The sequence below is a fragment of the Ceratotherium simum genome, chromosome 15 (genome assembly GCF_057802395.1).
Source record: "Ceratotherium simum simum isolate JZ-2026a chromosome 15, ASM5780239v1, whole genome shotgun sequence".
Lineage (NCBI taxonomy): Eukaryota > Metazoa > Chordata > Mammalia > Perissodactyla > Rhinocerotidae > Ceratotherium > Ceratotherium simum.
This window is the reverse complement of record NC_141914.1, coordinates 56,896,292-56,921,910: the sequence shown is the minus strand read 5'-3', so window position 1 is coordinate 56,921,910 and position 25,619 is coordinate 56,896,292. Positions and strand designations below refer to the sequence as shown.

The following is a 25,619-nucleotide window of genomic DNA, read 5'->3' as shown; positions in this document are numbered from 1 at the left end:
TTTTTTTGGGGGGGTGAGGAAGATTGGCCTCCAGCTAACATCTGTGCCAGTCTTCCTCCACTTTATACATAGGACACTGACACAGCTTGGCCTGATGTGCCGTGTATAGGTCCGCCCCTGGGATCTGAATCCACCAACCCCAGGCTGCTGAAGCAGAGTGAGAGAACTTAACCACTATGCCACTGGGCTGGCCCAGCCCCCCTAGGATTTTTTAATAACAGCTTTATTGAAATATAATTCATCTACCAAACAATTCACCCATTTAAAGTATACCATTCACTGGTTTTTAGTTTATTCACAGAGTTGCACAACACTGTTACCACAATGAATTTAAAATATTTCATTATCCCCCACAAAAAACCCATAGCCATTAGGACTCACTTACTCCCCATCTCTTCCCAACCCCCATAGCCCTAGGAAATGATTCATCTGCTTTCTGTCTGTTTAGATTTTCCTTTTCTGGGCATTTTATATATGTAGACTCATATGATATGTGGCTTTTGTAACTAACTTCTTTTACTTAGCATGTTTTCAAGGTTCATCCAGGTTGTAACTTGTATGAGTACTTCATTTCTTTTTATGGACAAATAGTATTTCATTTTATAAATGTACCACATTTTACTTGTTCATTCATCAGTTGATGAATATTCAAGTTGATTCTACTGTTTGGACTATTATGAATAATGTTGCTATGAACATTTGTGTACATATTTTGTGTGGATTTTTGTTTTCAGTTCTTTCAGGCATATACCAAGGAGTGGAATTGCTGGGTCATAGCTCTGTGTAAACTTTGGGAAACTACCAAACTGTTTTCCAAAGCAGTTGCACAATTTTACTTTTGTGCCAGCAGTATATGAGGTTTTGTGTTCTCCATATTCTCAACACTTGTTATTATCTGACTTTCTAATTCCGGTGGATGTGAATTGGTATTTCATTGTGCTTTTGATTTGAATTTCTCTGATGGCTAACTGCTTACCACCAAACTTTCATTGTTTTAGAATTCTCTTCACTCTTTAACTTAACGCAGAGTGAACTTCCCCAAACTCTGTTCTAACTACAGTCAGTTTCCTCAGGAAGAGCTCCATAGCTCTCTGGTAACGTGGCACGACTGAGGAAGAACTTCTACTCCATGACTGTGGGCTGAGTGGAAGAAGAGTGTCTCAGGTACCTTAGCTGTTTACTCCTGGATTAGAGCTTCTGCCAAGGGAGCTGGGGTAGATGATACGTGCTGGTGGCCTGCCCCTCTGAGGAGACACTGCAGCCCTTGACTTGGAACAGGGGGAGAGGGAGCACAGTCTTCTTGGCCACGGTCACCTGGTCTGGAGCTTCTGGCGTGCTGAGCTGGTGTGCTTGGGCATGGCGGGGGTGCAGGGGGTGAGGCAGAGCTCATCGTGGCTCAAGTGCCCGGACTATTGCTGTTTCTATGGACATTTAGATTTTCTGCAGTATTTTTGTTTGTTGTATTTCCTTAGGACAATTTCCAGAAACTTTAAATGCTTTGTTTGTTTGTTTTTATAATTTTTACCAGTTTTGGTTGTTTCACCGGGGAGCAGATCCACAGTAAAACTCACCAAGTCACTCCAGAAATTGTCATCCAAACTTGGTTATTTTCTTTACAAAAGAGTAAATGATTAAAATTGTTTAAAGCAGCTAAAATCAATGTCATATGCAATCTATGTGGCTTTTGTGTTTCATTTTTTATAAAATTTTATTAAAAATATAAGACATATGGAAAAGATCACAAATATTGTATAGCTGAATGATATATATAAAAAAACCCACTAAACCTGAGTAATCATTACCTAGGGTACAATAATATTAACAAAAACATATATTAATATAGATACACATGCATATACATGTATATAGGTGTATTATATACTGAGTTGTTAAAGAGAAAACAAGCCCAAAATGGTGTCACTTGTGCTAAAGCCCCGTGATACCCAACCTTGATTTAATACCTAACCTAATTGCAGTTTCAACCTCTCCCAGGGATGTAAATCTTAATCAACCACTCTCGAGTCTTCTGGTCAAGCACCAGTAAGCTAATCTGTCACGTGAACCCTCCCATCCCCCAGAGGAAGAAGAGACAATCTGCATGATAAAACCCTTGCAGTTTCCTTCCCCCAAAAAAGATGTCATGGCCTAAAAATAGTACTTTCTTTTCTTTTACTAATAGCCCCCTTGCCCTACTCTTCTTCCTATAAAAACCTTCCATTTTGTATAATGCCTCTGAGTATCTGGCTGCTTGCTAGATGAGATGATGCCCAATTCATGAATTATCTATCATAACCAATTAGATCTTCAAATTTACTCTGTTGAATTTTGTTTTTTAACAGATTTGGTGGCAGCAGCGGGACCAAAGTGAACTTCTGATGACATTCAGGGACAAGGAGAAATACAGGCTTGGCACCCACGAACCCCTTTCTGAATTCACTGTCTTTCTGGCTGTTTCCAAGGGCCACTGGTAAGTTCCTCTCAGTTTGAGCTCCCCTCTCTTCTCGTATTCAAGCTCCCAATCCTATTGGCTTTCCTTTACAGGGCAGGTCAGCTTGAGCTGGTAGATTGTCTGCCCGGAGCCGCTTGAACTGGCAGATAGTTTTCTGCCCGGAGCCAAGCCCCTAGCCTTTCAGACCACAATCGCCAGGACTCAGTCACATTTCTTGGTTACTGCCAATGTAGTAGAAAACCCCAGCCCTTGGTTCTGTCCCCGGATTCCGTTGGTGGTTCGGTCTGCGAGTCCCCATGTGTGTGGAATCCTTGCCTGGGTTCCGCATTGGGAACTGCCGGTGGCGGCTGCAGCTCTCTAGTTTGTTGGCGTCGCTGGCACCGGTCAGACCGCTGTGCTGGGCTCCCAGCTTCTTGGTCCACAGACACAAAAGAGTTTGAGAGTGGACACACAGCAGAAGTTTTAACAGAGGAGGATTTACTAACAAAGCGAAAGAACACCCGCAAGGGGAGGGGCGGGCAGCCTCCAGGGGAGCAACTGCACCAAGGTTGTGGTGGTTGGTGGCTTGGAACTGTGGGGTCCCAGGGGCGGGTGAGGGTCTTGGAACGTGTGCCAACTGGGGCATTGTCTCCACCCCTACATCAGGAGGGGGAGATAGTTCCCTTACATAGGCATCTCCGGAACTGTCATGGCGGTGATCCCCCAAAAGAGAGGCGAAAACCGCAATGCAAATAAGGGTGTAATGAGGCCTGGGGCTACTCTCGCTCAGGGCTGGGGGGAGTGTTGCACGTCCGAAGAGCTGCTGCCCGGTAATGAAGATACTGCACCTGGTGGAGTGACCTTGCTCCCAGCTCATATCTAGCTTCCTGCCTATCTCATTTGGATTCAGTCCGCCGTCCCCATTCCCTGAGATCTGCTGGTCCAATCCTCTACCCAGTCCCAGGTTCCACGGCAATTGTTGGTGGTACACACAGGGCCTTCTTTTGGCCAGGATGCGGTAACATCTCTTGGTTACTGCTGATACAGTAATGCACATGGTGCACATGGTTGTCTTGTTTTGTGTAGATAAACACTAATTGCTAATGGGATCATTTATATCTAAAGAGTTCAGCACACCACCTTCCAGCACACCTGCTTATTTTATGTTTAGCAACTATAGTCCCAGAAGTTGTAGGTATCTAACAAGATGGCAAGATTTTACTAAAAACAACCTAGAATTACAGTACCCATTTTGGGGAATGTTCCAATTAGACAAGATTGTTCCTTCAAGAAATGCACTAGAGAGCAAGGGATCCCAATTGGACAGACAGAAAGGGATGCCTACTTTAATAGTTTGCAGAATCTTTTAAAAGACTTCAAGATTCCAAAATATCTTCATTAAAATACTTGTTACAACAGGCTAATGAAAAATTAAAGACACAAGAGGTACCTCAAACAAAAGACCACAGGACGGATGTGACTATGGATGTGACTCCTACTGCCCCTCCTTCCTTTTTCACCTGAGTACTCATGTTTTACTAATTCTGTCTGAACTGCCTTTTCACTCCAAAGAGACTATTAGACATTTACCATTTAAAATCAAACTACCCAAGGTTGCAGATAAACCCCTTCAGGTGTCGTTCTTTTACCCTTCAGTCAAAGATTGAATTAAGGGCCATAGTTAAAGAATTTCCTATACCTAGGGAGAAGCACCAAAAGTTTTTTGAAGGATTTAGTCATTGTCAGGGCCTGTGAGCCCTGGCTGCCAGATCTTTATCAGCTTGTACACTTGTTGGTAGGAGCTGGCAAAGCCTAAAAAAGATGCAGGCAGCAAAATAGCAAAACCCCAAGGATAAAACTCGAGATCCTCGATGAGAAAGGGCTTGCAAAATAGCAGCTGACCTTTTGCAAGTCATTCCTAAAGTCTTCCCTGTCCACACTGCTTGGTCTGTTATCCAGTCATGCAAACAAAAGAAAGATGAATCTGTGGCAGACTTGAAAGCCCATTTGGAAGCCCTCTTTTTACAGCATTCAGGGTTCCATACAGTAAATAAGGCCACTGAGTCTGCTCTACCTGTCCTCTTTGTAAACAGATTATTTCTTGAGATTAGTGGATTGATAAAAAAGCAAAAAATAGGATGGGAGGCCACCAGCCTGACTGAACTCTTGACTACAGCTCAGCATTTTGAAGGGCCCTGGAGCACGACGGCAAACTAAAATCCAAGCTAATAGCTTTACAGCTACAATAGGTCCAAAGCCAGACCCAAAATAACAACCAGGCCTTCCCCTATTGCACCCTCCTGGGGTCCACCATCAATTCGATGGCCCAAGGGTTGATGTTTCATTTGTAATTAACTGGGACACTGGAAAAAAAGTGTCCTCAATGGCCGTATGCAAATTCTTCTCAAACGTCTTCATATCTACCTCCAAAGGAAGGCCCCCCCATATGGCCCCTCCTATAGCTGATGGAACTCTGAGGGGTTCTCTGGTAAACTATTACCAGTAATTCCCTTAAACAGCCAAGGGGAAACTGAAATTAAAATTAATGGGAAACTTTGCCAAATTCTAGTTGATACTGGAGCTATGCTTTCTACTTTAAACCCCACCCTCATAGAACAACAAATCCCTCAGAATATAAAGAAGGTTTCTATAGTGGGGTTATCTAATAAAGTTTAGAGAGAATTTTATCTCAACCAGTACAAATGACTCTTGGGTGTTCTACTGAACAACAATCCTTTTTGCTATTGATAGAGCCCTAGTCAATCTATTAGGCAGAGATCTCCTTTCTAAATTAAAAGGGTGAATGTTTTGCCTCTGATGGAGACTTCACCTTAGAATTTCCTGACCGTCTTGAACCTGATCGTTTATGTTCCTTGCAGTCTGTCCCAGACATAGAAGAGGAAGAAGTTCAACAAAATTCCATTATTTTAATAGATCCCAAAAATCTGTGGGCTACTTCTAATACTGACATTGGAAGAATAAAATGTGTGGAATCTATAAAGATTCAGATAGATGTAACTAAACCTCTCCCTAAATTACCTCCATATCCACTAAATCCTGAACCCATACAAGGCCTCATGCCCATAGTGGAAGACTTAATTGCCCTGGACTAGTCCCTGCAACACGTCTATCTTGCCTATCTGAAAGCCTAATGGATGGGGATGACAATTTGTCCAGGACTTGAGAGCTATTAATAAGATAGTGACTCCATTTCCCAGTTGTTCAAACCTGGACACCCTTGTGTCACACAAGTTCCACCTGACTCAAAATGGTCCACTGTTGTGGACCTATGTTCTTCAGGATCCCTGTAGACCCCAACAGCCAATATCTATTTGCTTTTACTAGTAACAATCAGCAATAAACCTGGACACTCATGCCACAAGAGCTCACTGAGGCCCCTTCTTATTTCTCCCAGGTACTTTGCCAAGATCTAAGCACCCTCCAGTTTCCAGGAAAATCAGTCCTTTTACCATATGTGGATGACCTCTTGCTGTGCTCAGTTAAACAAGAGGCATCCACAAAAGATTCCACTTATTTGCTGCAACAGTTAGCTCAAAAAGGACACAAAGTCTCTAAGGAAAAATTATAATTATTTCTAGACGCTGTTCATTACCTAGATCATAGTCTAAATGCTGAAGGAATCCAGCCGTCTCCAAAAAGAATTAAGCTAAGCCAGGAATTTCCTAGACCCACAACTAAGCTACAGCTTCATGGATTTCTAGGCTTGGCTGGTTATTGCAGACTATGTGTTCCTAATTTTTCTCTATTAGCTTGCGCACTCTATAAACTTACTAAAGTTTCAGTGCCTGGGCCACTTCCTTGGGAAGATAAAGATGAGCAGGCTTTCACAGGACTAAAAGAAGTGCTGCAGGAATCTGTAAGCTTCTTAATCCTGCTGTGTTACGACCTCTACCTGACGAAGGCAAGCCCCATGACTGCCAGGTAAGAATGTCCCATTTTGTGACACCACATCCTGATTTATGAGCCAACCCTTTAACCACTCCTCATCTAATCTTGTTTGTTGATAGGTCATACTGCAGAAATGAAAAAGGGAATTTTCAAACTGGTTATGCTGTTACTACCCAATATGACTGACTTGAAAAGGAAAACGTCCTACGAGCTAAATCAGCCCACAAGCAGAGCTCCATGCCCTTATCCAAGCATGCTAGTTATCAGAAGAGCAAACTGTTAGTCTTTATACTGCTAGTAGGTATGCCTTTGGGGTCATCCGTGATTCGGGGATGTTATGGAAACAAACAGGTTTTCTTACACCCTCTGGGACCCAATCAAAAATGGGCAGCAAGTAAGTGATCTTCTTACTGTTACTCTCTTACCTTCTGAAATTTCTGTCATCAAAATTGAGGCTAACACCAAAAGGATTGAATCTGAGCATCAGGGAAATGCCCTAGCTGACTTCTTTGCAAAGGCAGCAGCAACAGACTGCAAAGATCGTGGCATGTGTAGGTGAAGTCCATTCTGCTTCTGCAAAGAATATCTCCTCATTGTCAGATTTTGCCATCCTGATGTCCTTGTAACATGGCAGCAGTCTGCTCCTGAATCAGAAAAATTAAGATGGGTAAACAGTGACTGTAAATTAAACAAACAATTGGGGCTATAGGAAACCCAAGACAGCTGCTTGGTTTTTCCCAGCTCCCTGGCAAACCACATTTTTCAGTATTTGTGTTCTTTCACTCATCATAGTGCATGTAAGATGACTCAAATTATAAATAGACATTGGTGGGGGGACTTGAATAAAATTGGGAAAACAGTCTATCATCAGTGTTGATCTGCCAGGTCCATAACACTGAAAAAACTATTTTTGTGCCAGAAGCCTCAGACCTTCTCCCTCTAGACCCTTTGAAGACTGCAGCTGGAATTTATTCAACTGTCACTTAGGAGGGTTATCAATATGTTCTTGTTACTGTAGGTATGTTTTACAAATGAGTTGACGCCTTCCACTGACACAAGGCTGATGCCCTCATAGTGGCAAAGAAACTGTTAGAAAATGTATTTCCTGCTTGGGGTATACCTTCCACAATCTCCAGTGATTAAGGCACCCACTTCACCAGGCTAATCATACAAGCCCTAACAAAAATCTTGCAAACTTCTTGGAATTATCACTGGCCCTGTCACCCTCAATCATCAGGCAAAGTCAAGAGAACTAATGGGATTCTCAAACTTAAAATTTCTAAGATTACCGAAGCTACTGGACTCCCCTAGCCTAAGGTATTACCTTTGGCCTTGCTTACTGTTTGCAGTACCCACTTGGGAAACATAAACTCACTTGACAGGAGATAGTGACTGGCAGACCAATGTTTATTGTTATACAATCTTCTGCTGATCCCTTATTGCCTCATGCTAGCATGACTAGCTACTGTAAGTAATATCTTATATGCAAGCCTATTATCAACAGGTTAAAGGAGATTTTCTGGATCCCAATTTAAAGGATCCTGTTGGACACCATCTAGAGTCTGGTGAGTGGGTATTCTGGAAGCGTCATCAGCAGAAGACAGCCCTTGAGCCCTGTTGGAAGGGACCTTACCAAGCACTCCTGACCATTGATACTACTGCAAGGCTAGAAGGCATTGAGCTATACATCTCACAGCTCAAGAAGGCTCCACCTGACATCTGGTTCTGTACAGACTGTGAAGACCTCTGAATCAAATTGACGAGGAAGAGAAGTAACTGACAGAAAAGTAGATGCCAAGACACTAGATGAAGACCTCATACTTTAACTAAGTATGAGACCTTTTCTTCTTCTTTCTTTCCTTCACTCTGGCATTGGCCTGGAAAGATAATGCCCTCTCTTCGCTTCTGCTTTCCCATGATTATCTAGATCAGATTCGTCCCCGCTCACTAAGAAAGCTCACCAGTAGCACCCACCTTGGTAAGGCATTTAAAATGATTCTTTATTTCAGGCTAGGAGAAAAATATGACTCCCCCTGTCTTGAATGGGTAGAGAGCTTGGAAGTTATCACTCTTGTCGGTATAATAAGAAAAAGCTAGAAAAATTCAAAATCAATAACTTGACCTGACCAGTTCAGAAAACTGAGATCATAGGACAAACTGCCACCCTGAAATCTGGAGAGACAGGCACACGGAGAAAGATAAGGCAAGTGTGATCTGCGTACCTGGAGCAAAGCTTATGGAGCTGCAGACTAATAGGAACACAGATGGTAGTGATGAGTTGCTGAAGACCTGAGTGTGCGCGAGAGTGAGAGTAACTCCTGGAGGGCCAGTCTTTGTATGGCCCCTCAGTTTTCCTTCCAGGAACGTCATATGTTTGCAAATGCAATGAATAGTAAATAGTTACAAAGATGGGAGATATTATTTCAACTATGTCAATAATCACTTTATCTTTAGATCAAGTAAAAATAAGATAAAATGTTTTATTTTACCTTTATTTATTCTTCAATGGTCTGTCTATCTTTATGTAAACCCCAGTTTCTGAACTATATTGTTTTCCTTCTTTCTAAGAAATATCTTTTAGCATTTCTTACAGGGCAGGTCTTCTGGTGATGCATTACTACAGTTTTTTGGGGTTTTTTTGTCTGAGAAAATTTTTTTTCTCATTCACTTTTGAAGAATAATTTCACTGGATATAAAATTCTAGCTTTTGTGTGTGTGTTTTCTGTCAACACTTTAAATAATTCATTCTACTCTCTTTTTGCTTGAATGGCTTCTGACAAGAAATATACTGTAATTCTTATCCTTGCCCCTCTATAGGTAAGACCACTTCACATTTTTTCAATGATTTCTCTCTCTTTTTTGGCAGTCATATTATGATATGTCTTTTTGGAGATTTTATGATACGTCTTGTGGAGATTTTTTGGTATTTATTCAGCTTGACATTCTCAGAGCTTCCTGGATGTGACAGACACCTGGTTTGGTGTCTGTCATTACTTTTGGAAAGTTATCAGCCAACATTACTTTAAATATTTCTTTTGCTCTACTCTTTTTTCTCCTTCTGATACTCTAATTACAAGTATGTTACCTTCTGAAATGTCCCACAGTTCTTAAATGTCTCATTCGTTTTTTTTTTTTAATTTTTTTCTGTTTATATTTTAATTTGTAAAGTTTTTATTGACATATCTTCAAGCTCATGATTATTTTCTTAATCTGTCTGGTCTGCTGAGGAGCTTATCAAAGACATTCTTCATTTCTGTTACAGTGTTTTTGATTTCTGGCATTTCCTTTTGACTTTTTTCTTAGTTTCCACCTCCCTGCTTATCTTACCCACTTGGTCTCATGTGTTGTCTACTTTTTTCATTAGAGACCTTAACATGTTAACCATAGGTATTTTTAATTACTTATCTTATAATTCCAAAATCAGTGTCATATATAAGACTGGTTCTGATGTTTTCTTTATGTCTTAAAATGTGCTTTTTCTTGGTTTTTAGCGTGACGTAATTTTTTTGTTGAAAGCTGGATATTCTATGTCAGATAATATGAATTGAGGAAAACAGGTCTTTGTGTGAGGATTTATGTTACTATGGCTAGGCTGTGTTTAATATTTCCTGTAGCTGTAAGTGCCAGAGTTTTCAAATATCTTAATATCCCTTTTTGGTCTCCCTATTTTCTTTGAGCTTCACTAAATGTTTCTCCTAAGAGAGAATCTCTTCCTTGAACTCTTTTTACTGCACTCCACTGTCATTCCACTGAAGCCCTCCTGGTTGGTTCTAAGCTATGGGCAAGGAGAAGCGTTCTATAATTCTATAATTAGATCTATCATTTAGCAGGTCTGTTCCCTGGGCTGCAGTCTGCACAGTGTTTCCTAGCTCCCCCTACACCATTCTGTAAGACAGGGAGGTTAAAGGGGCTGCAGTCTGGGAAATGCCTTTCTATCATGTCAGATCAGGCTCAATTAAAGTCTTTTCCACTGGAGAGTTGATCTTTCTTGGAGAGAAGACTATGAGCATATTTCACAAGAGTTAATTTTCCTATTCTCTGCCAAAGCCATGAGTGAATCTTTCCTGCCTCTACATGGGGGGCTTCCTCCTGGTAATACCCACAAAAATGTAGTGGGCATCCTAAGGCTGCACTTTCTCATTCTCACGTTAGTTCACACCCAGCCTCCATTAACTCATTTAAGTGTTCCTACCAGATCCTGGCTGAAGGGATCTATTCTGTGTATGCAGCTCTCTGCTGGGCCTCACAGGGTTCATCTGTCTCTGCAGGTATTAGGACGGCAGTTTGCTCTGCAACCTTAGATCTATAATGAGTCCAACAAATGTAATTGATTTTGTTTGCTCAGCTTTTCTTTTTTTTAGCTTATTTTAAGAGAAGGAGTAACAGCCTTCAAGCTCTTTGCATGTTTACATGGGGGTTATCCTCAATAATCACTTTAAATGTGGTTGCATAATGATCCAGGTTAAAAGATAGGGATTATCAGAGTGCATTAAGAAAACATAACTGTTTGTTGTCTTTTATAAACTTACTTTAAATGTTAATACTCAGATTAAAAGTAGAGGGGTGAATAAAACATACCATGCTAAAAGTAATCAAAGAAAGCTGGAATAGCTATATTAATTTCAGATAAAGCAGAGTTCAGATAAAATTAATCAGGAATAAGTAGGACTATTACATAATGATAAAAGAGTAAAGTCTCCAAGAAGATATAACATTCAAAAGCATATGTGCCTCTAAAAAAGATGCTTCAAAATATGTGAAGTAAAAACTGACAGAGCTTAATGGAGAAATATAGAATTCCCTATGATAACTGGAAACTTCAACATCTTTCTGCCAGTAATTGATATAACAAACAAGCATAAAATCTGTAATTATATGGCAGACATGAACAGCACTATAGATCAACATACCGTAATTGACATTTATAGAATACTCTATCCAACAACATCAAAATACACTTATTTTCAAGTTTACACAAAATATTCACAAAGGTAGAACACCTCATGAGCTATTAAACATACCTTAAGAAATTTAAAACATTAAAAATCATGTAATATATGTTTTAAAACAACATTATTTGGAGTACTTTTTTTGAATTTAGAAATAGTCACTTTATTTCAATCCAGACAGCTCAGCATAGTACAAATAATGGCAGAAAGATCCCTTTGTTGAGACTCAGCTTGCCTTTTTGTTTGTTGTAATACTGGAAGATAAATAAAAAAAATAAGTAGTTTTTATCATTTGTATCCTTCATTCATCTCACTGAAGGGTTAGATTTCTTATTATTAAATAAGAAATCAATAATAGCTGGGAAAATCTCCACATATCTGGAAATGAACAATGCATTTCTAAATAATTCATGGGTTAAAAAAGAAGTCTCAAGAGAAATATAAAAAATATATATATACACATTGAATTAAATGAAGAAGAAATTGCAATCTATTAAAATTAGTTGGATTCAGTGAAAGTAGTACTTAGAGGGAAATTATAGCAATAAATGCATATATTAGAAAAGAAGAAACCTCTAAAATCAATAACCAAAGCATCTGCCTCAGGATACTAGAGAAAGAGGAACAAGTTAGGCCTAAAGCAAGCAGAAGAGAAAAAATAACAGAGGAAAAATCTACATTTGAAAAGAGGAAAACAATAGAAATAAATAGGTAAAACCAAAATCTAGTTCTTTCAAAAGTTCAAAAAATGTTGATAAACTTCAAGCCACGGTAACCAAGAAAAAAATGGGATACAAATTACCAATATCAGAAATGATAGAGGAGTCATCACTACTGATCCCGTGGACATTAAAAGGACACTAAAGGAGATTACAAATAGCTCTATGCTCATAAATATTATAATTTAGATGAAGTGGACTAATTCCTTGAAAGTTACAAGCTACCAAAACTCACACAAGGAGAAATAGGTAATCTGAATAGATCCATATGTGATAAAGAAATCGAATCAATAATTAATGACCTTCCCAAAAATAAAGCACTAGGCTCAGACGGTTTTCTGGTGAAGTCCACCAAACATTTAAGGATGATTGGATAACAGTTCCCCATAATCTCTTCCAGAAAATAGGAGGAGAATTAATGCTACCTAACTCATTCTATGAGGCCAGCATGATCCTAACAGCAAACAAAACAAAACATTACAGGAAAAGAAACTACAGACCAATGTCTCTCATGAACAAAGAGGCAAAAATCCTTTGAAAAATATAAGCAAATCAAATTCAGCAATATAAAAATAATGATAAAATGTGTGATTCATTCTAAGAATGGAAGGCTAGTGTAACATTTATAAATTAATAACTGTATTTCATCATATGAACAGACTAAAGAACATGTAAAAAAAATCAATAGGTGCAGAAAAATCATGTCAACATAATTAGACACTAATTCATTATAAAAGACAAAAAGAGGAAGAAAAAGGAACTTCCTTAACCAAATAAAGGCAATATACAAGACTCTTACAGCCATACTTATAGCTACCATTATCCTTAATTGTGAGAGTATCTGGATACTTTCCCAAAAATATCAGGAAAAACCAAGGATATCCTCTCTCATGACTCCTATTTAACATTATATTGGAAGTCTTAACTAGTTCAAAAGGACCTATATATATATATATATGTACTATACTTTATAGAAATAAACTTGTCTTTATTCATAGCTGACATGGTTGTCTATGTAGAAAACTCCAAATAATCTAGGAAAAAACTTCTAGAACTAATAAGCAAGTACAGCAAGGCCACAGGATGCAAGGTTGTATCTTTGCATATAAAAAAAATCAATTCTTTTCTATATACCAATAATGAGTAATTGAAATTTGAAATCAAAACTCAATACCACTTATGATAGCACCAAAAAAGTACTGAGGTATAAGTAACAAAATATGCATGATCTATCTGTGGAAAACCACACAACAATGATGCAAGAAATCAAAGGAGCAAATTAATGAAGAAATATTCCATGTTCATGGATTAGAAGACTCAATGTCATTAACATGCAAATTTTTCCCAACTTTATTAGATTCAATGCAAATCCTACCAAAATCTTTGAAAGCTATGTTGTAGATATCAAAAAACTCTTTATGAAATGTATATGTAAAGGCAAAAGTCCTAGAATACCAAAAATGAATAAAGTTAGAGGACTAAATCTACCCAAAGTCAAGACTTACTCTAAAGCTGCAGTAATCATGACAGTGTGGTATTGTGAAAGACTAGACAGAGAGGTCAAGATAATAGAATAGAGTGCAGAAACATACCCATGCAAATAAATCCAACTTATACTTGACAAAGGCACAAAGGCAATTCATTGGAGAAAGGAGAGTTTTTTCAGTAAATGGTGTTGGAGCAATGGTTGTCCATATGAAAAAAGATGAACCCAAACAAAAATATTATACTTAACACAGAAATGAAAAAAAAATGAATGATAGCCCTAAACACAAAATGCAAAGCAACTTCTAGAAGAAAACATATAAGGATTTGTATATGACCTTGGGTTTGTTGATGAGTTTTTAAATACAACATCAAAAGGACAGTCTTTAAAGACGAAAAGTTAGTAAGTAGGAACTTTTTAAAATTAGCATCTTCTAATCTATAAAATACACTGTTAAGAAAATGATAAGACAAGACAGACTGGTTAAAAATATTTTTAAGTTACATATGTGGTAAACGACTGTACTCAAAACATACAAAGAACTAGTAACATCAAAGATAAAAATGAAGAAACAAATTCAAAATTGTGAAAAGTTCTCAACAGAAATCTCACCAACAAAGACATACACATATCAGATAAGCATATGAATAGATACTCGTCATCATTTCTTACTGAGAAGATGTAAATCAAAACAATAATGAGATACCACTACATACTTATTATAATCGCTTAAAAAAATCCGAAACTGACAATACCAATTGTTAGTGAGAAAGTAAAGCCTCAAGAACACTTATTCATGGCTGGCAAGAATGCAGAATGATACAGTCATTCTAAAAGACTGTTTGGCAGTTTTTTGCAAAGCTAAACATTGTCTTAAATGATCCAACAATTACACTTCTAAATATTCACCAAATGATGGGAAAACTTGTTCCGTACAAATCCTGGAGGTAAATGTTTATGCAGCTTTCTTCACAATCTCCAAAAACTGGAAGCAAACAAGAGGCTCTTCAATGGATGAATGGATAAATGAACTGTAGCACATCCATACACTGAAATAGGCTTCAGTGATAAAAAGTAAGGAGACTTCAAGCTGTGCTAAAACATGAATGAAACTTAAATCCATATTGCTAAGAGAAAGAAGTCAGTCTGAAAGGCTACATACTGTATAATTCCATTTATATGACATTCTGTAAAAGGCAACACTATAGAGATGATAAACACACTAGTGATTTCCAGGGGCTTGGGGAAGGGGAGGATTGAATGGGTGAACTGCAAAGGAATTTTTAAGGACTGTGAAACTATTCTGTATGACACTGTATTTGTGGATGCCTGACACTGCAATTTGTTAAAACTCAAAACTTCACAGCACAGAGGCTGAACCTTAGTTTATATAAATTAAAAAATAAAAGTCATGTAGAAGTTCAGGGATCCCAGGATGGAATGCAGACATGACAAACTAAGCTAACTATATCACAAGTGTATTAAACAACCTCACCAAAGAGGTTAAGGGAAGTAGGTGCTGACTGAAGTAACTTGGATAAGGAATAGAGACCACAGGACTAAATGCCGAAGGAACTATATGTAAGCACTGTACTCTAGTTGATAAAGTTGTTCTCAGTGGTATGGGTTAACAAATCTGAAACTACATATGTATACTGGAAATGGACCATTAAATAAATGGATGGTGGATAGTCAGAGTCAGCTTTCTCATTACTAGGGTGGGAAGTTACAGGCCATCAACAGGAAAAGGCTAAAATGAGCCATGGTGTATTTGATTAGATTTGTAGACATCAGTACAAACTTATGTTTTGCTTAATATATGTACAAATGGAAGCATACAGAATTATTTATAGAGATGTATATATACGAGGCAATGTATGTGTATATATACACATATACACATATATTTCCTTGCTCTTTCTGATGAGACGGGCTAGAAGCAAGAACACTCCAGTAGCAGTGACAACACCTAGTGCCTAGAATGTGGTTTCTAATACCATTTTCCAGTAATAGGAATCAGGGCTCCTTGGAAAAATTGCTGATTCTATGACCTGAGCAGGCAATACAATGTGAACTTGGAACGCCTTATAGTGCCAGAAGGTAAAGATGTGCTCAACACAAATGCGCGCACACACACAAACATACAATGATGGAGATATGTCAAAAGGACACAGATCTCAGTTGTCGAAGCTGGTACAATTTGAGTAATAAAATAAATAAATTAGTATTGGATTTAACATAGAAAAATATGTAATCGTGTGTCCCTACTGTTAGAAATAAATGACTAAATAGGTAAAAGTGAATTAAAAACAGCTCCCATGGAGAAAAATTCCAAATCATTTATGTAAAATTATCCTCAAGGAAGTGGAACAAAACTCTTCTCTCCTTAACTGTGGCTGTCGATAGTGACTTGCTGCCAAAAAGTACAGAATAGAAAAAAGCATAATGTTTTAGCAGAAAAACTTGATAAGCACTACCTCAGCCAGGTGATCAATGTCAATATTAACAGTGAAAAGTCATGTTGACAGTATGTACTCTTGATATGCTGTGATGAAAATGGCATTTCACCCCTGTGGTCTTTGTCCTGAAAACCTGTAACCCCAATCTAATCACCGGGAACACCATTAAACAAATCCCCATGAGGGACTTTCTACAAAATACCTGACCTATCCTCCTCAAAACTGGCAAAGTCACAAAAAAAGAAAAGTCTGAGAAACTGTCACAGCCAAGGGGAACCTAAGGAAACCTGATTACTAAATGTAATATGGTATCCTAGATGGGATCCTAAAACAGAAAATGTACATCAGGTAAAAACTAAAGGGAATCTGAATAGACTATGGACTTCTGTTAATAATAATGATAATGTATCAGTATTGGTTTATTAATTATGACAAATTTATCATGTAAAATGGTAATAGAAAAATTAGATTTGTAGATATGGGAAAACACTACCGTCTTTGCAACTTTTCTATAACATTATTCTATAAGAAAAATATTTTTGAAAATTAAACTAGGTCCTATACATCCAGTGCAATGTTGTTGCTACACAGAAGGATCATTCCTGTATTAGCTTCTATTTTTCACAACCATCAGCTATGATTAGCTTTTTAATGGAGATCTGGTACTAAACAAAGAATTAGAATATACTTATGTGGCACATTAAGTCTAGGTGACCTTATAATTACTGGCTGACTGTCAAATATGTTAGAAATTATTGTATGAATAGTCTTTTATAGAGCATATTTTCAAATATAAAATTATCATATGAAAGATAAACATCATGAACATGTGTGCTTTGATAGAAACATTTCACTAATTTTACATTATAATAATTTTTCATAAATGCCATTCACTACATATGAAGTAGATACTCTATCCTCATTGAACTTAATGTATTTTCAGTGTCTTCTTTTTTCCCCAACTTTTACTTCAAAAATTTCAAGTTTACACTGATTTATAAAAACTTATCTTTTACCTAGATTCTTCAATTATTAAAATTTTGCTTTAGCTCTCTCTTTCTCTCATATAAATTTGTTTATTTGTTGGCTAGTTTTGCTTGTTTTGTCAGACCATTAGAGAGCAAGTGGACATCATGACACTTCTCCCCTAAAATTCTATGTATGTGTAAGTATGCATATGTATATCACAAGAGTAAGGCCATTTTTCCACATAAACAATATCATTGTATGACATTAGAAAATTGACAATAATCCCCCAAAATATCTAATATATAGTAATGTTCAAATATCCCAACTGTCTCAAAATATCTTTAACTGCTGTTTTTAAAGTCAATATTCAATCACAGCTCCTGAATTGCTTTAATTGTTATGACCTTTTTGTGTATTTAATCTAGAATTGCCCCTTACTTTTTAGACCCTGAATAGCCAAAACAATCTTGAGAAAGGAGAACAAAGCTGGAGGTATCACATTTCCTGACTTCAAACTGTATTACCAAGCTATAGTAACTAAAACAATATGGTACCAGCATAAAAAGACACATAGACCGGTGGAACAGAATAGAGATCCCAGAAATAAACCTACACCTATATGGTCAATTAATTTATGACAAAGGAGCCAACAATATACAATGAGGAAAGGATAGTCTCCTCAATGAATAGCGTTGGGAAAACTGAACAGCCGCATACAAAAGAATAAAACTAGACTCCTCTCTTACGCCATACACAAAAATCAACTCAAATTAGATTAAAGACTAGAACATAAGATCTGAAACCATAAAAGCCCTAGAAGAAAACAGAGGGAGTAAGTTCCTTGACATCAATCTTGGTAATGATTATTTGACACCAAAAGCAAAATCAGCAAAAGCAAAAATAAACAAGTGGGACTGTATCAAACTAAAAAGGTTCTGCGAAGCAAAGGAAACCATCAAGAAAATGAAAATGCAACCTACCAAATGAGAGAAAATATTTGCAAATATTATCTGATGAGGGGTTAATATCTAAAAATATGTAAAGAACTCATACAGCTCAGTAGCAAAACAAGCAAACAACTCAATTATAAAATGGACAGAGAAAGTGTGTAGATATTTTTCCAAAGAAGACTTAGGAATGGGCAACAGGGACATGAAAAGGTGTTCAACATCACTAATCATCAAGGAAAAGCAAACAAGAACTACTATGAGATATCACCTCACACCTGTTAGAACGGTTATGATTAGAAAGAGAAGAAAAAACAAGTGTTGGTGAGGATGTGGAGAAAAGAGAACCCTTGTGTCCCATTGGTGGGGATGTAAATTGGTGCAGCCACTATGGAAAACAGTATGGAGGTGCCTCAAAAATTAAAAATAGAGGTATCATATGTTTCAGCAATTCCACTCCTGGGTATATATCCAAAGGAAATGAAATCACTATTTTAAAAAGATATCTGCTTCCTTATGTTCATTGCAGCATTGTTTACAATAGCCAAGCTGTAGAAACAAAGTAAGTGTCCATTAATGGAAGAATAGATAAAGCAAATGTGATATATATAATATATTTATATACAAAATATATATGTAATATTATTCAGCCATAAAAAAGAAGGAAACCCTGCCATTCATGACTACTTGGATGGACTTTGAGGGCATTATACTAAGTGAAATAAGTCAGATAGAGAAAGACAAATACTGTATGATCTCACTTATATGTGGAATCTTAAAAAAAAACCCAAACTCATACATATAGAAAATAGATTGGTGGTTGACAGAGGCAGGGGGTGAGGGGTAGGGGAAATGGCTGAAAGTAGTCAAAAGGCAAAAACGTCCAGTTATAAGAAAAATAAGTTCTGGGGACGTAATGTACAGCATAGTGATTTTTAAAAAGGGAAAAAAAAGTCTGGTGTCTGAGCGTCTCTATTTTTAAACACTTAAGGATACCTTTTTTCTTTTAACTATTCCAATAAATGACATTAAATCCCTATCCTTTATACTGGGGTAGTTCCTTGCCAACATAGTCTTGAGACTAAGTCCTTTTGGACTTTTATTTATTTATTTATTTGAGGGCATAATAGTTTATAACATTGTGAAATTTCACTTGTACATTATTATTTGTCAGTCACCATATGTATGTGGCCCTTTACCCTTATGCCCATCCCCCGACCCCCTTCCCCTCTGGTAACCACTACTCTGTTCTCTTTGTCCATGTGTTTGTTTATCTTCCACATATGAGTGAAATCGCACAGTGTTTGTCTTTCTCTGTCTGGCTTGTTTTGCTTAACATAATACCTTCAAGGTCCATCCATGTTGTTGCAAATGGGACAATTTTGTCTTTTTTATGGCTGAGTAGTACTCCATTGTATATATATACACCACATCCACTTTATCCATTCGTCATTTGTCACGCACTGGGGTTGCTTCCACATCTTGGCTATTGTGAATAATGCTGCAATGAACGTAGGGGTGGATAAGTCTCTTTGAATTGTTGATTTCAAGTTCTTTGGGTAGATACCCAGTAGTGGGATAGCTGGATCCTGTGGTATTTCTATTTTTAATTTTTTGAGAACTCTCTATACTGTTTCCCATAGTGGCTGCACCAGTTTGCATTCCCACCAGTAGTGTATAAGGGTTCCCTTTTCTCCACATCCTCTCCAACATTTGTTGTTTTTTGTCTTGGTAATTCTTTTTGGCCAACTTTTTTTTTAATTATTATTGATGTCTTAATAGTTTATAACATTGTGAAATTTTGGTTGTACATTTTTGTTTGTCAATCACCATATATATGTCTCCCTTCACCCCTTGTGCCCACCCCCTACCCCCTTTGCCCCTGGTAACCACAATACAGTTCTTTCTCACCATGTGTTGGCCAACTTTTGATCTCCTTTACACTTATACTCATTTTACCATTTTTGGCTAGATAAATTTCAATTACTCTTAATGAGAAAATCCCAGGATGAGTAGAATATTTATGACTTTACTGGAGCCAGAAGCAGCATGCTAGATTGCATCCATGACTGAACTTTGACCAGGTTTGACTTCTTTGCTTCCTTTAGTTCCAGCCACTCTTCTAAGCTCAGTACCCCAGCATCCACATCTATTCAAGTTACAGAAATATCCATCCATTACATTTGTCCGGTGCTTAAGTGAGGAATACATGGTTTCTCTTATGTGTAACCAATAACTTGGACTCATATGAAAATTGGTACCAGAAGTGAGTTTCAGATAAGAAGTATGATCACAAACGGATTACCTGGTCTTTTAGGAGATGAGTGTGATAAAAATCCTTGCAAAATACTCAGAGAAAATACTTAGAAATGAGACCTTGGCAGCCCAAGTCATTCAATGTCAAAATACCCAAGTAAATAATTGGCTATTGTCATCTTAAATGAAATACCACTTGAAAGTAAGGCTTTGGGGGACTCGTCTGGCACAACCATAAACATTAGGAAAGAAGTCAGAAATTTAAGGACTGTGAGTTGAAGTGTTTGCATTAAATTTTGGTGGGCAGTGTGAAGAAGGAACCACAAGCTTGAATCTATAAATTCTCTATTTCGAGGCAGGGACTGAGAACCTGGAATTCTTGTGAACACACTAAAAGCTTTTTTTTTGAGCTGCAGGGATATGGTAGCCAAAAGCAAATGTCAAGTTTGATCCTTCAGAACGCCAGTTTGTAATCTTAGTAGAATGTATAGTTTTGCAAGGTGCAAGATAAGGAATTTATTAAAAATGACTGAGGCCCTGAAAATTCAAAAATTTTTATATATGAGAATTCTAAGGATGCAGAGTATATCAAACATCAACCCGCATTGAGTCTCACTTGTCTACTGAGGCTGATTTATTCTCTTGCTAGAAGATATTTTAATTTCTTAATATGAGAAACATACGATTCAAAAAGAAAATTAAATTATCCTCATGGCACATGTTCCCTATCCTTAGATTTTGGGGGGCTTTTTCCCCCTAAACATATAATTGTCATATTTCAGCATGCACTGTATCCATTTACAAAGTCAAACCTAAACTATATGACACATAATTGAAGAATTTTGTAATTTATATCAGCAAAAATTTGTACAATGTATGGTAGGAATCGATTCTTAGTAGAATAAACCAAATACACAAAAATATAGTTTTATTTTATTTATTTTTTATCTTTAAATAAAAAGATAATAGATCACATTTTATTAGTAAGACCTAATACATTTCTATGAAACATAAATGTACATGCTTTATATATGTATCTAATATAAAATAAAGCATAAGCAATGAGCAATATATTTTTAGATTCATCTGTGTCAATAAATACATGGTGCAGATATTTAATGAGTTAAATGTGTAGTTCACACAGTTGAAAACCGTTCATATAATTTCCCCAAATGGGCACTCAAGTGATGCAAACTAAATGATTTTGAAATTATATAAACTCCTGGAGTAATATAGATATAAGCACATGAAAGTAATAATCCTGCAATGGATTTATCTTGTGAAATGTTATCATTCAACTCCTTAAATATATTTCCTCGTATTAGTCTAGAAGATATCCCCTTCACCAAGGCTTGAGAAAAATACTGGTTTTGAGAACACTTAGATCTTTGAAGAATGCTTAGTAGATATTCTTTGAAGACTACAGATGCAGGAGGGAGACGTAATAGTTGAAACAATCTCTGCTTTTGTTGGTAATGGAGGGATCCTAGCATACCAGAGGTCTGGGAGTAGGGCTAACACTACAGAGGAAAAGTAGGGATGATTAGCACAATAGGCAGCAGATCTAGTATGGCTATCAGAATAGTCTAATATTAACGTATTTTTGAAATTAATTGATCATGGGTTTTCAAGACCAAACTAGATAGACAGCTTACAAAGGACCATCTTGATTTGCGTAAGTGAAAAATTCTACTTCCTCTATCATAAAGCCACTCACTTTCGAGAATTCTGTTTTGAGTTCACTCACCAGGAATAACCAGTGAAGGGGAGATGTTGAGGAAGGACCCTGAAATAACAATGAGATTACATTCTGTGAACCTTTTCTCTGAGTCTCCTTGTCAGTGGCCAGTGGACATTAACAAAGGTAATTTTACTGGAAAAGGAAATATCCAATATTTTGAATTAGTGGACACTGAAAACTGAACAAAAACTAATTTCTGACAATTCAGAACTCACTAGTCAGAATAGAAGATTATGGATAGATCACTAATTTTCAGTAATCTAAACCAATATGCACCTTGCAGTAGATCCAATAAGATCTAGATCTGAACAAATTCCCACAATGGATTCCAGATCTACAGAGGTAGAAATATGATGGAAAATTTGGCAAGCTAAAATCCTTAGAATTCTCCCTCTACCAAAAGAATGAGATGAAAGCAATTCCCTGATCCTGAGGACTGAAAAATTGAAAAATGTTTTAGTTCTATAATGATTTTTATCACCTCCTTGAATACATTCTACAATTTGAACATGGGTGGATCCTAGAGAAGATAATTGATTGTAATAAATTTAACAAGATGATCACTTTTAATTTTAGCTGGTGTTCCAAATTAGATACCCTTTTTGGAGTTTTTCAGTACAATACAGACTCTTGTATTTAGCATGTAGTTATGATCTGGCAAATGCTTATTTTCTCTATGACAACAATTCACAAAGTGTAGCTTTTGGGACCCTGATGGGGTTTTGCGTGCGTGTGTGTGTGTGAGAGCTACAGCAAATTATTGCTTTTTTAATTTAATGTCCTAGAAGAATAGTCAAGAGACATGACTCCTGAGAATCTTTCTGGGGATCTGTGAGAACAAAACTATAGTCACATGATATAGAATATTTGCCTTTTTCAGTTTGGTGACATTTGCACAAATGATGCCTAAGAAAAACTGTTGGCACATTAGTACAAGTCAGTGTAGTGGCCCTTAAGAGAATAAAATTATTTTGGTGTTTGAAGCCAGAAGTTAATGGATCAATGCTTTCCAGATTCTGAAGAAAATAACATTTAACCCTAGTTTTTCTGTTTTGTTTTGTTTTTTGTTTTTAAACAAAAAAACAACAGGGATAACAAAAGAAATTGCCCCTGAAGTCTACAGACAAGCGACAGAAAGTCCCAAACACTGCAGAAAGAATATAATGCTGCACACATGATCTATTCAGCAATTTGTCTGGACATAGAATTGCAGAATTGTACCCGCATACTCACTGTTTTCAGGAACCTCTAGAGCAACAAAAATGGCTGGGAGGAGATGAAGATCCACCAAGAGCTGATTGCACTCTTGCAGCTACTCTTATTTGGGGAGCTGTTTTCAGTGACTTTCCAGTGTTTCTGAACCATTAGATGACACAAAGGAGTCTAGTTAATATTGAATTACTCCCTCATTTCTAATATAGTATTATTATTTAATGTAAATATGGAACTGAAGTGTATTATTTGGAATGCATTTACATTGAGATGGATTCTTTCTAACTTTGGTTAAAAATTTGGTTCTAGGGGTCGGCCCAGTGGCGCAAGCGGTTAAGTGTGCGCGCTCTGGTGCGGCACCCGGGGTTCGCCGGTTCAGATCCCAGGCGTGCACTGATGCACCACTTGTCAAGCCATGCTGTGGCGGCATCCCATATGAAGTGGAGGAAGATTCGCATGGATGTTGGCCCAGGGCCAGTCTTCCTCAGCAAAAAGAGAGGATGATTGGCAGATGTTAGCTCAGGGCCGATCTTCCTCACACACACACAAAAAAATTGGTTCTAAAGTATTAATGAATGTTGAATACTTTTCCATCCTAAATTCAGAAAACAGGCTGAGTGCAAGACATTTTTACAGCCTTCCCACTAACTGAAGTGTAAGTGTTTTGTAAGTGACATTACTGACAGCAGTACAAGTATTGCTGCTATTAAAGTTTTTATTGCTATTACATCAGAGCACTTGTCAATGTGTAATAAGATAAATTTATTCCTCATTGTTAACTACTTTACACTTTTAGGAAAATTAAAAATATTTTTGCTTTTCCAATCTTGGTTTTATAATTTAAAATGGTAACTACTTTGTAGAATTCTTAGCCTAAGTTGGTTTTGGAATAATTATTTTATGTATCTCCTTTGACTTATTATCAATCTCAAGTCATTCTTCGTTTCCTCTACTAAAAAATAAGAACTATTACCCCCTGGAATTACTTGATAAACATTAAATCCATCCTTATATTTACAAAATGTATATTTCCTTAAAAAAACTTTGCTTGTAACTGCCATAGGATTACATTATCTATTTACATACATTTATTATTACACAAAATATTGCTTTGTCTTAGAATATCTTGAAGAGAAATTATACTCACAGGTAAGAACATCCTGTAAATATTGTGAAATCATACTATCAACTAACATAAGTACATTTCCTATAGATTCTTCCTAAGTTTGTATTGAATAAAATGATTATATTACCTAATGACTATCATTTACATTACTAAAACTTGATCCAAATAGTTGCTTTTTCCCAATTAGTTTTATCATTTATTTTAACTAAACTTTTTATTTTGAGATAATTTTAGATTCACAAGCAGTGTAAGAAATAGTATGGGAGATACCATGTACTCTGTACTAAGTTTTACCCAATAGAAATATCTTGCAAAACTATAGTACAATATCACAACCAGGATATTGGCATGATGCAGTCATGATATAAAATTTTTCTGTCACCACAAGGAACTCTCTCAATGTTTTTTTATAGCCACACCAACTACCCTCCTGTCCTCACAGCCACCTTAATTCCTGGCAACCACTAATTAGTTATCCATTTCCAAAATTCTGTCATTCAAGAATGTTATAAAAGTAGAGTCATATAATATGTGAACTTTAGTTATTGGCCTTTTTCATTCAGTATAAGCCTCTGAAGATACATCCAGGTTGTTTCCTGTATCAAGAATTTGTTCTTTTCATTGCAGAGTGGTATACCATGCTACATATGTTCCACAGTTTATTTAACCATTCAGCCATTAAAGGTGGTTTCCAGCCTTTGGCTAATGCAAATAAAGTTGTTATAAACATTTTTGCACAGATTTTTGTGTGAACATAGCTTTCATTTGTCTAAGGTAAATGCCCAAGAGTGCAATCACTAGGTTGAATGGTAGTTGCATGTTTGATATAAGGAACCATCAAACTTTTCCAGAGAGACAGTGCAAAGTCGCATTCCCACTGGTAATGTTTGAGCCATCCAGTTTTTTCATGTTCACTCCAGCATTTGGTTTTCACTGTTTTTTATTTTAACCATTCTAATAGATATGTAATGATATTGTATTGTGGCTTTAATTTTTATTTCCCTAATGGCTAATGATGTTGAACATTTTTTCACGTGATTATTTACACATCTGTGTATCTTATTCAGTTAATGTCTCTTCATGTTTTTTGCCCATTTTTAAATTAGGGTTTTTGTTTGTTTTACTGTTGGGATGTGAGAATTTCTTATGTATTCTAGATACCAGTCCTTTATTGGATATGTGGTTTGCAAACACGTTCTCCCATTCTACGGCTCATCTTTTCATCCTCTTTCAGAGAGTTTAGCAGAGCAAAGTTTTTAAAATTATGAAGGCTGATTTATCAATTTTTACTTTGATGGATCGTATTTTGGTGTCAACTATAAGAACTTTTTGCCTAGCCCTAGGTACCAAAGATTTTCTACAACTTTGTTTTTTTCTGAAAGCTTTGTAGTTTTACATTTTACATTTAAGGTTATAAT

The 25,619-nt window shown here is 36.8% G+C and overlaps 1 long non-coding RNA gene across 1 annotated transcript in view; it reads left to right on the top strand.

The window, feature by feature from the left end:
* The window catches only part of LOC147915218 (uncharacterized), a 179,511-nt gene extending 155,674 nt beyond the window's left edge, over positions 1-23,837 (top strand). The window contains exons 4-5 of the long non-coding RNA XR_015554402.1: positions 2,340-2,467; positions 22,953-23,837. This is a non-coding gene — a long non-coding RNA (uncharacterized LOC147915218). The remainder of the gene's footprint in view (positions 1-2,339; positions 2,468-22,952) is intronic.
* Positions 23,838-25,619: the final 1,782 nt, after the last annotated feature.